The following is a 14,352-nucleotide window of genomic DNA, read 5'->3' as shown; positions in this document are numbered from 1 at the left end:
ACAAGAGAGATTGATTTTTGACATTTGTTCTATGTACTGTTATTATATTTATGTATATATTTATCTTATGGAGTTATTTAGTTGAATTTACGGATAATGATTGCAAATTTATACTTATAGAGTTATATTTATGGATATATTTATCTTATAGAGTTATTTAGTTGAATTTACGGATATTGATTGCAAATTTATATTTATTGAGTTATATTTATGTATATATTAATATTATGGGGTTATTTAGTTGAATTTTCGGATAATGATTGCAAATTTATATTTATAGAGTTATATTTATGCATATATTTATCTTATAGAGTTATTTAGTTGGATTTGCGGATAATGGTTGTAAATTTGTATTTATAGAGTTAAATTTATGAATATGTTTATCTTATAGAGTTATTTAGTTGAATTGGGCCAACTGCCGTGTTCACGCGTCAGATGAGTTACAAACCTTCTCCCAGTAATGGGTTAAATTGCATGGTGAAGCAGAACACCATCGTGGGAGGATCCTCTATAGGAGGACAACTGCGGCAGGGCGTAAGATCCAGATTTATGGACAACGGCCTCTGTAAAGGGCTGCCTCGACCCTTTCGGGGTACCTGCAAGACTGGGAAACTTGCGGTCAATTTTTCCCACTTGAGGAGTGGCGCCCCTCGAGGAAATTATAGCCTAGTAAACAACACAGCACTCGTACGGGATTCTGATTATTGGATAATTTTCTGGGCTTGGTTTGTTTTGATGGGCGTTTTCGGAATGAAAAACCTCTTCCTAGCTGATTTATCTACTATGGGCTGCCTCCCCGTTGTAGCATAATATTTGTAGGCATGAATATATAATGAGTCGGAGGTAATAGGCTTGGGACTGTCTGTGCAGGATTTCGACTCTTGTTGATAGAAGAGCATCGCCAAGTGCTGAAAACCATGTTGTGACCAAGATGGGCCCAGGATTGCACAAAGCCTCCAACTTACTGGAGGTCCCAGGGACTTCTTGCTGTCCGGTTCTAAGCCGGCTTAAGCGCTTCGGTGTAGACTTGAGAAGATATGTTGGTCCCCATCCTGCACTGGTATCCGGGATCACTGCTTTTCTTGAGGCCAAAATAATTTCAAAGATTTAAAGAACATGAAAATTGGAACTTGGAATGTTACGACGTTAAAAAATGACTATCGCATCGACATTTTGACTGACGAATTCAGGCGGTTTGAACTGGATTTATTAGGAGTTTCAGAAACTCATATCCCAGGGGTAGGAAGCATGAAATTAGGGGACATAGAATTTGTTTACTCAGGAAGGAAGGATGGGGTACGTAGACAGGGAGTAGGGCTCATGATGAACAAGGAAGCTGCTAAGTCTTGTTTAGGCTGGGAAGGTATTAATAATAGAATACTAATTGCTCATTTTATGACTAAAAAGTTTAGGGTATCAGTTATAGTAGTATATGCCCCCATTGAACCAACTGATGGAGATACTAGTGACTCAGATGAATTTTACTTACAGTTACAGGGGCAAATAGACAGGGTACCAGGTAGAAATATGGTGTTTTTGCTAGGAGATTTTAATGCCCAGGTTGGTAGAAATAGGGATAGATGGTATCCTAGCCTAGGTAGTTTTGGTGTAGGAAAAGAAAACAGTAATGGCTATAGGCTTTTGCAATTTTGTAGGTATAACAACCTAGTTATAACCAATACGGTGTTTGGTCACAAAATGGCCCATAAGTTGACATGGTATTCACGTGATGGTAAGACAGCAAACCTTATTGATTATGTTATTGTAAACAGAAGACTAGCAGGATCAATACAAGATACTAGGGTGTATAGGAGTGCCGTTATTGATGTTAAAAGTAAAGATCACCATCTAGTAGTGTCTAAGGTTAATTTAAAGCTGAAATTTCGGAAGAGTAACTCCCTCCCGGAAAGTTATGATGTTGGTAGACTTCAGGATGAAAATTTGAGAAAAAAATTCCAGGAACAGTTGAGTACTAAACTTGAGGGTTTAAAATTTGACAATGTGGAAGATGGATGGAATAATTTCAGAAAAACAATTTGTGAAGTTGCTGATGGTGTCCTAGGGAAGAGTGCTAAGACAGCAACTAGGAATATTAGTGAAAAAGCTTTAGGTTTAATAGCGAGTAGAAGGGGTTTGTATAAGAATTATCTGAGCGATAGGTCGTATGAAAACAAAAGGAATGTAAAGAAAGTGGAGAAAGCATTAAAATATGAACTAAGGAGATGTGAAATGGAGGCGATGGATAAAATTGCTGAGGATCTGGAAGATGCGGCTAGACGGCATAATAGTATAATATTATACTGGCATGTTAATAAATTGAAAGGGAGTAGCCGATCCGGACTAGTCCCAGTTAAAGATAGAAATGGGGCCACAATTAGTGATAAGGAAAAAGTTAAAGAAAGATGGGTGGAACATTTTGAGAATGTGCTAAACCGAGATACAGTTGCAGGAAAAGATATAGATGAAAATGAAAAAGTTTGTGATACCTTGGATGTGAAGGAAGATTTGTTTAGTGAGGAAGAATTAGCGACAGTACTAGAAGGATTAAAAAATAATAAGGCCCCAGGTGCTGATAGTATGATTAATGAGTTCCTTAAATATGGTGGCTCTGAGGTTAGGAATAAGCTACTGAAGATTATGAACATGATTTTTGAAAAAGGGGAAGTACCCAATGATTTTAGGAAAACCTTAATTAAACCGCTGTATAAGAAAGGTGACAAGAGTGAATGTCGTAATTATCGAGGCATTAGTCTGGTCTCTGTGGGTAGCAAATTACTGAGTAATATGATACTTTTTAGACTGAGACATGCTGTAGACAAAGTTTTAAGGGAAGAACAATGCGGTTTTAGAAAAGGTAGAGGATGTGTCGACCATGTTTTCACTCTTAGGTTAATAATTGAGAAGTCCCTTCGTTGTCAAACACCTTTGGTCCTTAGTTTTATCGATTATGAGCAAGCTTTCGATTCTGTTGATAGAACAGCGTTAACAAAGGTCTTATCGTTATATGGTATACCAGAAAAATACATTAAAGTGATTTGCGCTATGTACGAGAATAATACTGCTGCGGTTAAGGTAGGAAATGAGGTTAGCAACTGGTTTTGTATTAAATCAGGAGTTAAGCAGGGTTGTGTTCTATCCCCCTTTATATGGATCATTTTGATGGACTTCGTCTTAAGGAGCACAGGAAAGGCAATTGGAGACCATGGAATCAAATGGGGAGGAAGAACGCTCCTGGACTTAGATTATACTGATGATTTAAGCATATTAGATGAAAGTGTGAGCAAAATGAATGAATTTTTAGAGGTTTTACGAGTTCAGGGTGCTAAAATAGGCTTGAAAATGAATGTTAAGAAGACTAAGTCACTAAGGCTAGGAATAAGTGAAGATGAACAGGTGACCTTAGGTAACGAAAAGATTGATCAGGTCGGGAGCTTCAGTTACCTTGGTAGTATTATTAGTAAAGATGGTGGGAGCAGTGAAGATGTTAAAAGTAGAATAGCTAAAGCTCAGGGTGGTTTTTTTTCACAGTTAAAAAAAGTTTGGAAGAATAGAAAGATAAGCCTACAAACCAAGATTAGAATATTGGAAGCTACAGTGATGACAGTGGTCAAATATGGCTCTGAAGCATGGACACTCCGAAAAGCAGATGAAAATTTACTAGATGTTTTCCAGAGAAATTGCCTACGGATTTTTCTGGGTACCCGGCTGACTGACCGTATTTCAAACAGTAGGTTGTACGAAAAGTGTGGTTCAATCCCGCTTTCTGGGGCTATAATGAAAGAAAGGTTGAGATGGCTAGGCCACGTTCTACGGATGAAGGATGACAGATTGCCGAAGATTGTCCTTTTTGGCCAACCGTCTGGGGCTACACGGAAAGCAGGTCGTCCTTGTCTGGGTTGGGAGGATGTCATAAATAAGGATTTAAAGGAAATGGGAACTTCCTGGGAGGGTGTAAAGAGGGAGGCTTTAAATAGATTAGGTTGGAGGAGGAGCGTGCGTAGCTGTGTTGGCCTCAGGCGGCTTGGTGCTGCAGTGAGTTATTAGTAGTAGTAGTAGTATTTTAACAGCTAGAAAACAATGGTTTGTGTGGGCACTCCATGCAAAATCGCCCCGTTTCTTTTTTAATAATTCAGCCCTTTTCTTAGATGTATTCAATATTCATTGTAATCGTGTGTATATTCTTTGATTCGTATAAAATTGTTTTAGCAGCCAGAAAAACAAAGCAGTTTGTATGGGTATTTCATGCACAATTGCCCCGTTTTTAAGGAGTCAGCCTTTCTCTTACTTGCGGTCAAAAATGGTTTGTAAATTCTTTGATTTGCAAAAACTTGTTTGAATAGCTAGAAAAACAAAGTGGTTTGTGCGGACATTTCATGCAATTTCGTCTTGTTTTTAAGGATTCAGCCTTTTTCATACATGCTGTTAAAAATGGTTTGTACATTCTTTGATTCATGTAACATTGTTTTAAATTGCTAGAAAAACAAAATGAGTAACTCAATAAGTGTGCGCGCACGCTTACTAAGCCCAAACTAACCTAACTAAAAATCAGTTAACATTATGTAATCTTCGTGAAAAAAAAATCACTTGTGGCGCCATCAATTCAATTCTGTACAAAGCAAAGAATTTACAAACCATTTCTGAATGCATGTACGAAAAGGGCTGACTCCTTACAAAACGGAACGACTTTGCATGAAATGCCCACACAAACTACTTTGTTGTTCTAGCTGTTAAAAGAACTTAAAATAAATAAAAGAATTTACGAACCGTTTTTGAATGCATCTAACAAAAACACTGACTCTATAAAAATGGGGGCAATTTTGCATGAAATATCCATATTAACCACTTTGTTTTTCTAGCTTTTAAAACAATTTTATACGGACCAAAGAATGTACAAACCATTTTTTGAATGCATCTAAGAAACAAGCTGAATTCTTAAAAACAATAGCTAAGAGTTCCTATGGCACTCTTGACGGGCAATTGGATCCTGTCCTAGTTATGTCAATCATGCATTTAAAGCTTGAGCTTATTCTCGAACTCGCCAAATCTCTGGAAATCCCTCCAACTCTTCCAAAAAAGATCGGATCTGGTCCGGTTATGTCAATCACGTATCTAGAACTTTTGCTTATTCTTCCTATCAAGTTTCATCCGATCTCTCCACTTTAATCGTTTTCCAAGATTTTCGTTTCTCCCATCCACCGCCCAATGTCCCCGGATCCGATCCGAATTGAAAATTGAGCATCTGAGACGTGGTATCTTTCTATATAACAAGTTTCAATAAGATCCGATCTCCCATTTGTGAGATAAAAATACCTCAATTTTCACAATTTCCTCTCCCTCCAGCCCCCCAGATGGTCAATTCGGCGAAATGACTGTTATCAAGTGAATTTGTGTAGGTCCCTGACACGTCTACCAATTTTCATCATCCTAGTATGTCCAGAAAGACCGAATTCGCCAAAGCACTCGAAATACACCAATACCCACAAAGGACTTGTGCTTATTCTTCCCACCAAGTTTCGTCCCGATCTCTCCACTCTAATCATTTCCAAGATTTCTGGTTTCCCCTCCAACTCTCCCCAATTTCAGCGGATCCGGTCGAGATTTAATATAAGAGCTCTGAGACACGAGTTCCTTCTAAATATCAAACTTCATTAAGATCCGATCTCCTCTTCGCAAGTTAAGAATACCTCATTTTGTCTAATTTTTCCGAATTAACCCTCCTTCCAACTCCCTCCCCTCCTCCAGATGGTTGAATCGGGGAAGCATCTATTTCTAATTTAATCTGTTCTGGTCCCTGATACGACTGCCAAATTTCAGTGATCGCTACATTGATCACGTATCAAAACTAGCAAAACCGGGACCGACAGACTGAGCGACAGACAGACAGACCTACGGACAGAAATTGCGATCGCTATATGTCACTTGGTAAATACCAAGTGCCATAAAAACGGGGCGAATTTGCACGAAATGTCTACAAAACCCACTTTGTTTTTCTAGCTGTTAATACAATTTTATACAAGTCAAAGAATGTACGAACCAATTTTTAATGCATTTAAAAATAAAAGTCGAATCCTTATAAATTGGGGCGACTTTTCATGAAGTGTCCACGCAAACCACTTTGTTTTTCAATCAAGGAATGAACGAACTATTTTTGTATGCATGTAAGAAAAAGGCCGAATCCTTAAAAAAAAAGGGCGACTGTGCCTGAAATGGCCATACAAACCACTTGGATTTTCTAGCTGTTATTACAATTTTATATGAGTCAAAGAATATACAACCCATTTTTGACAGCATGTAAGGAAAAGGCCGATTCCTTGAAAAATGGGACGGCTTTGCTTGAAATAACCACACAAACCACTATTGTTTTTCTAGCTGTTAAAAGAATCTTATACGAATCAAAGAATGTACGAACTGTTTTTTACAACATGTAAGAAGAAGGCCGATTCCTTAAAAAACGTTTTTTTTTGCATGAAATATTCATATAAACCACTTTATTTTTTTAGCTGTTAAAACAATTTCTTCGATTCAATGAATTTACAAAACCATTTTGAATGCATGTAAGAATGAAGTAGAGTCCTCAAGAAAACTGGACGTGTTTGTATCAAATGCCAACACTAAGCACATTATTTTTCTAGCTATTAAAACAATTTTATACCAATCAAAGAATATACATGTGATGCAAAGACGTGGGAAAAAATAGTTGAAAAAATTCAGTTAACAAAACTCTTGGAGGGGGACTCGGGTCCCTGGCCTGGGACGTTGGGTCCTCGATGGTTGTGTGAGAACCCAAACTCGTGCGCAAGCCTTGGTAATGGGAAACAGATGTGTTCAGGACCATTACATTACAAAAATTATACCTGGCCGGTTGTAGTCATAATCAATTATCAATAATCGGCTCGATACAACTATAGTACAGAAAGATCTCTTCCAATTATATAATAGAATCCATAACAAAACTTCGTTTATTAGACATCATGTCACATCAAGCTCACTTCAATTATGGAATAAAATACTTGGCAAACTAAACTCATAATAAAGTTTCCATGAATATTCTCGAACTATTTTTGTATGCATCTCAGAAAAAGGCCGAATCCTTAAAAAAAAGAGGTGACTATGCCTGAAATGCCCATAAAAACCACTTTGTTTTTCTAGCTGTTAAAACAATTTTATATGAATCAAAGATTATAAAACCCATTTTTGACAGCATGTAAGAAAAAGGCCGATTCCTTATCAAACGGGACGGCTTTACTTGAAATACCCAAACAAACCACTATTGTTTTTCTAGCTGTTAAAAGAATCTTATACGAATCAAAGAATGTACGAACTGTTTTTTACAGCATATAAGAAGAAGGCCGATTCCTTCAAAAGCGGGTTTTTTTGTGCATGAAATATTCATATAAACCACTTTATTTTTTTTAGCTGTTAAAACAATTTCTTCGATTCAATGAATTTACAAAACCATTTTTGAATGCATGTAAGAATGAGGCAGAATCCTTAAGATAACTGGACGTTTTTGTATCAAATGCCAACACTAAGCACTTTGTTTTTGTAGCTGTTAAAACAGTTTTATACCAATCAAAGAATATACATGTGATGCAAAGACGTGGGAATAAATACTTAATAAATACTCGGTTCCCTGACCTGCGGCGTTGGGTCCTGGATGGTTATGTGGGAACCCAAACTCATGTGCAAGCCTCGGTAATGGGAAACAGATGTGTTCAGGACCATTACATTACAAAAATGATGCCTTGCCGGTTGTAGTCATATTCAATTATCAATAATCGGCTCGATACAATTAGAGTACAGAAAGATCTCTTCCAATTATATAATAGAATCCATAACAAAACTTCGTTTATTAGACATCATGTCACTTCGAGCTCACTTCAATTATTGAATAAAATACTTGGCAAACTAAACTCAGATAATAATGTTTCCACGAATTTCCTTATCTCCGGAAGTTGAGATAACACCATATGTTTCGCATGAATCATGTGATATATGTTTGCTCAGAACGATGGGATATGTCTCTGCTCGGAATGACGGAATATGTGTCTGCTCGGACCAATTGAAGGCGTATGGAGGATTTTAAAAAGGAAATGCAGGTACCTGGGATCGAAGGGGGTGTGCTGTTGTCGGAGTGCATATGGAGATACTACTATTTTTTATTTTCTTATCTACTGAAGCTCTTTTCTCTGTTGTTTTATCCTCAAATTCGTTCTAATTTGGCATTGAATAATGAAGCCCCAAAAGTTTTGACTAGAAAATATAATATAAAAGAGAAGAGAGTGGTCACTGTTACGAACCTAAATCGAACGACTCAACTTGTAAGTTTCTTGGGTGACTAAACCTTGGCTTGATTTTAATTTCAATTTTTTGTTTTTTTTTTCTTTGAAGTTTATAGGCTCATATATGATCCCTAAAACTATTATTTGCTCCCAAAACGACAAATAAAATTGGGAATTTGGGTATTAAATAATTTCTAGAACCCTTTTTAAAAATATGCCGAAAAAAGTCTGTTTTGTAATGTGTGAACAAATTAAAAAAAAAAGGCAATCTTGATTGGGATACCGACATATCTGGTTTCCCAAATGTTCTCAGCTGTTTACTTTCAGTAGTTCGTCAATATGGCAACTTCTCCACACTTGTAATGAATTCTTCCGCAAAGAAATTCCAGGAAATGATTCCAAAGAAAAGAATTCTTGGCAGTGCTCCGTGGAATTTATCTCGGTATTAAATTGTCAAAGTCCGGGTACCTTCTTTCAAGTCGAATTTAAGGATGACATAATTAAACGACATTGATCGAGCTCGTGAATAATTAACTAGAATCGTCTGGTCATTTTTTTAGAGTGTGACAAATTTCATAGGAAAATTTGTTGCTGACATGTAGTTATCATAACTCTTTATCTCGGTTTTTAGTATTGTATAAGACAGCTTAGGTATAAGACAGAAGCCTCACAATTGGCCGAATAAAACTTTCATTTCTAGTTGTCCAAAGTATAGATAAAGTAACTTAGGGGTGGTATAGGACCTTGTTCTGATTTTTTTTCTTTTTTCCTAAAATTAATTCATTCAGAAATATTAACTATTTTGTTCACCGCCTCGAAAAAATGAGTTTAGTCTTGTTCGAGCGTGTGTACTTTGTTCAGGAGGGGTGGGGGAGAATTATATGGAAAACGTTATAAATTGTGAAAAGCCATTGATTTTCGCAGAGAATTTGAAAAAGGAAAGAACTACCTCCTTGATTGATAACGCAACAAAGAAACAGCTGAATAAAAAAGTACTTTTGTATGAATGTCGAAGAAAAACATGTAAAAACTATGCAATATTCAGGCATATGCGAAGGGGGCTTTTCGCACATGCCCCCTCCATCGCTGCCAGGAAATCGTAGAATTTTTATGATTTCCCTATAATCCCTTATTTTTCATAAGATGTGCTTATTTTGGCACTGTTCTTGAATTTTTATTTTTTTGATTGCAGTATTAAGGTTGGGACGAATTAAGCTTCGATACACCTTATAGTTCAAATCTCTTTTTTCTTGTCCTCTTGGATTCTTGGAGCTTTTGGATGTGATAAGAAAAATATCCAACATTTCGTTAAAAAAAAAAAACTTCGATTCAGCATTTTCATTTTGAAAATATTGAAAATGATGTCAACTATTATTGAGATTTTTCTTTTTAATTTTGGAATTACAGTTATTTTGATATATTGATTATATTGGATATGATCATATTAATTGCTATCAATAATATTTTACAATTATATTAAAAGAACTGTATTAATTTTAGAATATAAGAATAGTTTAAGAATTTTTCTACGTTTTTACTCTTCTAACTTTAACTTAGAAAATTCCTTGATTTGGAATTTTCAGTCTAGAGTGCCAGCCAATGTAGATTTACTAAAAATTAACGACAAATTTATAAGTTTCGTTTGGCCTATTGAGCTTCTCAAGTAGTGTTTTATTAATTTCAGTTTGAGAGAACAATCTTCCTTCCCTAGTGACTGTACAGACAGGAGTGTTAATAAAATTTCTAAATTTACAACATAATTCAAATCCATAGCAATTAACTCGTTTTAAAGTCTATTTCCATTTATATTTGACTTGTTCTCAATCGATAGTAGTTTATTAAGAGTAGAAATAGAAAGAATAAAAAAATACGAAACATTAGAAATTCTAACAAAATAGAAATAAAGAAACATATTGTATAGAAAAACAAATGCAAAGAAATGCAAATAGCAGAACAGGAATATGTACAAATTAAAAGTATATACAAAATAAAACAATTCCAAACTTTCTATGATGAGAAAATCCCATGAGGGTAACTCAAAGTTTACAAATCTGTACATATAGTTATGATTTTATAGAATATGATTTTTTTTATTTATATGGGAAATTTATTTTATTTATTATTTATGTTTTTTTATTCTATATGGGAATAGTTATGATTTTTTTTAAATGCATTTATTCTTTTTAAGTTTCCTTTTTTTCTTATGAAATTTTGTGTCTTTTCATGTGAGAGGGAATTCATCCCCTTATACCCCTTCCCCCTCTGTTAATGAGGGCAAGGACATGGACTCCCATGGGGGGCAGCCCCCCCCCCCTCCCTGGCTAATTGATGATGACTTATGTTTTTGTTATGAATTTCTATTATACTGCATTAGAATTGCCGATTAGATCAGATAAGCCCCCACTGAAATTCACCTCATGGGTGCCCATGGGCAAGGATTCAAATTGCTCAAAAATCTTAAATATTATGGTTATTGCGAATAATGTGCTCTGAAGTAAAGGCTTGAAATAAGAATTCTTGTAAGCTTGATTAATGGTTTTTTTCCCTTTTCTTGTGTTTGTTAAGTCTTATTTCTCATCTAATATGAATATAAAAGAATTATATATTCATAGATTTCTTAATTCATATAAATTTTTGTAACTCTCAGCCAAACACTAATCTGAAATTATCTATCAGTATAGAGCAGGAACTAGGCAGTATATCTGAAGCAAATATTTTTCCCTGTACAATCAGAGTCAGCTGGTTCCCAATGCTCACAAGAGAGTCTACTTTTTTTATGCCTGGCCTTCGGTAGGCTCTTAGGCAAGTCGTGGTAGGAACAAAGTCAGTCTGTGACATTTCTTGTTACTACATTTGAATTTAAAGCATGTGAAGCATGGATCAAGATTCATTAAGTCGTCTGTTTTAAAGGACTGCTTTAAAAAGAGATATCAAACTTATCTGAAGCAAGGTGACATTTCTTCAATGGTTCTAAAAAATCGACCTTGCGAAATAGGAGCAAAAGGTGATATCAGAAATACTTCTCGAAATACCTTTCGTAGGCTCCGAAAATCTATCAGTCTATATCGTGTTACAACGTATTATTTTTGTATTTTACTTTGCCACGACAGAGTAAACCTTGAGTGTGTAGGGAGTGCATTTTGGTAATAACTAATAACTTAACCAACGTCAATTAGTAAAGAGCAAAATTTGAGTCGGCAGGTGGTTAAATTGGAATCAGAATTTTTTACGATTCTAAATTCTTGAAAACACCGATTTTCTAATTACCGATTCTGTTTCCCATCACCGCTTGAAAGTTCTTCCAGGCTAGGATTTACGCATAGACCCACTAGGCCAGGGCCTAGGGGCGCAAAAAAAACATTGAGTGTTTTTTTTTTTTTTTTTACAAAACTGGACTGATGTGATTATCGTCGAAGTGCTGGGTGGTGCACTTTGCTGCTGCGCTGCCTATTCACAGAAAAGTGATTTTAAAACAACACTGAAATTCCATAACAGCTTCTAAACTGTAATATATCTCCCAAGAATGGCACCTTAGATCTCGGTATCACCTCCCTCTTGCACCACTTTTGGCTCACCACTCATCAGTTGCCTTATGTTCCTGGCTTCCACTATCCCCGAATTTTCGGGGATTTCCTGTAAATCTCTGTGTCCCCCAAAAAAATTGCTTGGGCCTAGGGGCACCAAAGATTTAAATCTGGCTCTCAATTCATCATTTAATCGATTCATTGTCATAATTATGCTACGAAGCTAACTTCTAACTTGTGTTATTTAATGTATATCTAGGAAACTCTTTAGCCTTCACATGGGACTTTTTATTGGCGATCAAATGAATCAATACAAGGCTATTTTCCCTTGAAGGACAAAAACAATGTCTTGGAGTAGGCTATATTTCAAGCTTTTAAAGGATAGGTAATGGTCTTTATCTGCTAGGTTTAATGGTAGAAAATATCAAGGCATAAGTGTCGTAAAAATTCTGTAGAAACCCAAAAATAACCATTGATTCAGCCATTATTGAGCGTGACGCGTGTGAAGAACTAAAAATCTATGTGACTAAGAAATAAAAATAGAAGACACGGTCTAGGGTTATTGTAGGCTATCAACGGTTAAAGTTTATAGGATAATTAGGGTTATCCTTAATTAATTAGGGTTATGGTAGAAAATATCAAGGCATAAGTGTCGTAAAAATCCAGTAGAAATCCGAATATAGCTATTGATCCAACCATTATTGAGCGTGGAGCGTGTGAAGAACTAAAAACCTGTGTGACTAAGAAAAAAAAATAGAAGACACGGTCTAGGGTTATTGTAGGCTATCAAAGGTTAAAGGTTATAGGATAATTAGGGTTATCCTGGCTTTGGGTCATTCCAAAAATACAAGAAATTCCAGAATATGTTCTATATATTCGGCTAATTTAGTGCTATTGATACAATGAATATACGATATTCAATCAGAAGGGCAACTCTTGTTCAGGCGCGTAACTCAGTTTATGAGGTTAAATGAGTTGTAGCCAAGCTTTCAATCCTAGATCTATGAGCCCTGAGGAAAACAACCGCTTTTTGAACAGACTCTCTTTGATATTTCATAGAGAGTATTAGAGCCAGGTGAATGGAACTTTCAGAACTTTTATATGAATGAAGCCCTCAAATATCAAATTCTGAAAGAAAATATACATATGAAGTCCTATGGACAAATAAAACTAAACTAACCTAAAACAACAAACCACTAGATTAGAATAAACCTTTTCTAAGCAACGGTGAGAAGTGCCGTATATACGTTGAAAGGTATTTTCTGTTAATTTTTTACTCTTTGTTTATTTTCGTGTACCGAGGACGGTCGAACGGAGGTTTCTGTCGAGAAACCTGCTTATATGTTCTTCCTATTTTTTCGCTGGCTGGAAATATCCTCGTTTTCTTCTTCTTCACAATTTGCTTCACTTCGTCATGCATAGTCAGCGTGGTAATATTTATTAAAATTTTTAGCTTCTTTCAATTAGCTCCACGGATTGTTTTTAGTATTTCAAAAGAAGTTTGTCTAGAAGGCAATTATTTAGCCTATGTCTAGGTTGAGTAGTTCTAGACTTTCAGAAATAACGTAAACTGCTCGCCACTGGGAGGTCTTGGTGAAAGTGTATCAAGCCTGGTGGGGAGTTCTGCACGCGGTGGAATTGCGCGGCACACACGGCGCTTCAAGATTTACACGATGTGGTGGAAAGTGACGACCTCTCGGTGCATGCACCAGTTGTCATTTATTTTTCTTGTATGATGAATATAGCGACGAATATATTGAGCCAAATTTGCACTATTTTGATTTTTAAAAAATTACTTAGAAATATTGTATGCCTTGAGCATGCTCTTGGAACAGTCCTAGTCATTGATTTAATTAAATCGGGGACACATTCTCTCGAAAATTTTGTTGTGGCCGAAAAAGAGGAAAACTTGTAAAGGTTTAAGCGGTGGCGCCAATATGGAACGTGCCATTTGTACCACCATGATGCCCTTTCCCATATTTTGAAAAGTATGTTTTTTCATACTGTTACGGAAAAATGGTTTTGAGGGCATTTTCATTGGAAAAAAGTAAAAAAAATTGCCACCCATAGGTTTCGAAAAGGAACATTTTGCCCCCCTCTCCCACTCCCCTGTATTTCCTTTAGATTGTTCCAATGGTCTCTAGGACGCAATTATAGAATAAGTCTTCAAAGCTTTCTATGTTTTTCTAACGAGGGAAGCATAAACTGTTAATATGGTATATTTTACGTTGTAGATGGCATTGTAGTCCCATGGACAAATAGGTCTTGTGTAGCTCTTTACTATTTTTTCCAAACCGCATTTCGCTCCAATGACATGCATGGAAGTGCGATTAAAAATTTAAAGATTCAAACACATTAAATATAACAGAAACGTAATTAAATATGCTGATGAACATGCAATATCAGCTATTTCACAAAATGAACAAAACTCCAAAAACAGGTCATACTAAAAAAAAATTGTGACGAGGCATAAAACTGTAGTCTTGATTAGGACTGGAAAGGGGGAAGGTAAGTTATTGCCTTAAGGGTTGCGTTGTCTGTGTAAG

This window comes from Artemia franciscana, chromosome 5 (assembly GCF_032884065.1).
Source record: "Artemia franciscana chromosome 5, ASM3288406v1, whole genome shotgun sequence".
NCBI lineage: Eukaryota > Metazoa > Arthropoda > Branchiopoda > Anostraca > Artemiidae > Artemia > Artemia franciscana.
This window is presented reverse-complemented; position numbering follows the sequence as displayed.